A 2,736-nucleotide genomic window follows, 5' to 3' on the forward strand; every position below is an offset into this window, starting at 1 on the left:
GGATGTCTTTTTCTTACGTTGTTTTTCCGAAGCCCGTAAGAAACATTTCAGAAGAAACTTCAGAAAATGTTCGAGAATGAGGCCCATTGTTGTTGTATTTTAATCTGCTTGCTTATCCTGTGTGCTGTGAGGCCTACAGGAGGCCTACTCTCTTGCTGAGGCAAACCACCTGTTTTTGTACTGATAGTCATGCATACCGCTCTTCTCTCAAGGACATATTCTGAGATCACTGCTGTAACTTCTGTAGCGATGGGACGGGAGAACACTGCCCTTTGTTTGTCATGAAACCTGTTTTTTTATACTCACATATTGGTTGTAACACACTTCCTCTTTTGCAAAAGATAAAGCACTGATTTAACAAGTGTACATGATAGTTTAACAAGTGTACATGATATTGAGACGAGCATAAAAACAACATGAATAACTGAAATGGAGGGAGTGGAAAGATTCACAATAAACTAGTGAGGGGGGGGGGGGTTATACAGTATGAACTCAATCAAAATTAGTTTAGCATATTCTTTTTAAAACAAATGATCAAAAAGCCATTGAGTTTCAGGTTGAAAAATACATTTTCTTGTAGTTAACATTGACCCAAACACAAGAGACATTACGAGTCTCCAGCTGCTTTAGTCTGAACACTTGGGAGTCCAAGACCAATGTCCCAAATCTGCTGCTGTTTTAATGTCAAATTCCCAGAGTTACGGTAGAAAACTTGAGAGAAGGTTATAGAGAATAATGAGAGAGCAGTAGCCTAAGTACGATCACAGCCCTGCTGTTGGAAAACGAGGCAACTTTAGTTTCCATTGCATTTATTCTTTAATAGAAAAGTCAATCGCTAGTTTGTGAGGTAGAATTCAGTGTCAATGGTGTGGACTTGACCCTGCCAGCCCCCTAGTACAGTGCCAGGACAACGCCCAGGTGAGCTCATGTGTGAACAGGGGCAGGAAACTGTCCAGACCATTAATGCTGTTTTTTTATGTGAACAAATGTTTGTTTGCAGAAATGTTTGTTTCTGAACCTGAAATTTAACTCCATCTCTGACCTCCATTGGCTTCCGTTTTTGTCTGTGTTTTCCCTGATCACAATGTAAATTTTAAAATCTAGTAATTATGCTGTATTGTCTCCTAAACCCTGGATAAATAAGGCTTAGGGCATGTTTACACATGATTAATATCAAGGCCTTTATTTCGAACCAAACACACTTTGGGGTTAAGAGGGTTTTATTGATGTCAATGATAACATACAGTGAAACTATTATTTTTGTTCTAGACCCCTGATGTAAAGGCGTAGAGGCTGTTAGAATCAGTCAGTGATGACTTACTTGGTGGCAGCTTCTCCTTACTGTCTGTTCTTCTGACTGGGATCCCAACACAGAGAGACATCATTCACCCAGGATCTGAAGACCAGACTCATACACTTATTTTCACACACTGACTAAGCCCATATAGTTTTAGCCAGCTTCATCTTCAGGTGTTTTGTTTTCTTTAATGTTTGTTTTTAGCAACTGTGACAGACCTGTGAAAAGACATTTCACTTCAGCTGTGAAAGCAAATGTCATTTCTTAGGCAACTGCCTTTTCCTTTACCAAGGGTTATTCAGCTTTCACTGGGGTCCAGGAATGTAACCTAATTTTACTGATGTGTCTAATGCTTCAACCCAAACTGAGATCAAATTTCAATTGCTGTAGTGTGGGTGTGTGTGTGTGTGTGTGACAGAGAGAGAGCGCGTGCACGAGAGAGAGAGAGAGAGAGAGACTCACATTCTAAAGACTGGATGGTCTGGATATTCATCACTGTTGAGAGATACACAAAAATACATAAAAATGAAGTGGTATCCTTGTATTCTCAAACTTTTAAATAAGGAATTCATCATTGAGTCAATTCTACTTTTGTATCCACCTGCTGCAAATATCCTGACTACTTCCTGCCTGAAGATTTCCTCCAGTTTCTCCTCCAGCTGCACCTTCACTCCAGAGACAAAAAAGATAAGCTTTGGTTGAAGGTCATGCTGGGCGAGGAGTGAGGAGAGTCTCTGATTGACGGGAAATTCTACAGAGAGAAATACAGAAAAGGTGAGGCAAACATTTTCCCAAAGGCTGCAGACATGATGGGTGAATTCAGTTGGTTTAGTGTGCATGCACTCGTGTTCAGGTATGTAAATATGTTAGACACATTAAGACATTATATTAAAAGATCTAGAAATTATGCATTTTTCCTCTCAAACCTGATGCTTTATTTCAAATTCATGAGGAAATGGTTGTGAGGAAATGGATGTGATCCTCTGTGTGTGAAAGCTGCTCCAGCTCAGCATCTCTCCTCTTCAACTCAGCAATCTCCTGCTCCAGTCGCTTCAGGAGGTCTTCAGCCCGACTCACCTCAGCCTTCTCCTGAGCTCTGATCAGCTGTTTCACCTTAGAGCGCCTTCTCACAATGGAGTGGATCAGCTCAGTGAAGATCCTCTCACTGTCCTCCAATGCTGTCTGTGTAGAGCTCTGTTAGGAGACACACAAAGAGGAGGGGGACAAGAGACCCACAGAGGTAAGTGGAGCAAACTCACTCTGGTTTCACTGGCTCTTCTTGATCAAATGACCAAGGGTAAATCCTGCCAGTAGTCTATAATTGGCACTAAGTGTCAAAATGATTGATTAGGGGGTAATACATGTGTGATAAATATGTCATATATGACAGACGCTTTGACAGGGAATCGAACTAGCAACCTGCTGATTACTAAGCGACT

At 41.0% G+C, this 2,736-nt stretch overlaps 1 long non-coding RNA gene across 2 annotated transcripts; it reads right to left on the reverse strand.

Annotated features, from left to right (window-relative positions):
* Nucleotides 1-475: 475 nt before the first annotated feature.
* LOC105903585 lies at nt 476-2,490 on the reverse strand. Of its 2 annotated transcripts, XR_004163955.2 has the most exons (4): nt 2,224-2,490; nt 1,899-2,048; nt 1,760-1,792; nt 476-1,396 (listed from the first exon to the last, which is right to left on the reverse strand). It is a non-coding gene; the product is annotated as an uncharacterized LOC105903585 (long non-coding RNA). The 2 variants fall into 2 exon arrangements; XR_004163954.2 differs by having other exon boundaries at nt 1,899-2,490.
* Between the last annotated feature and the right edge of the window lie 246 nt (nt 2,491-2,736).

Source organism: Clupea harengus, chromosome 7 (assembly GCF_900700415.2).
Source record: "Clupea harengus chromosome 7, Ch_v2.0.2, whole genome shotgun sequence".
In the NCBI taxonomy this organism is placed as follows: Eukaryota; Metazoa; Chordata; class Actinopteri; order Clupeiformes; family Clupeidae; genus Clupea; species Clupea harengus.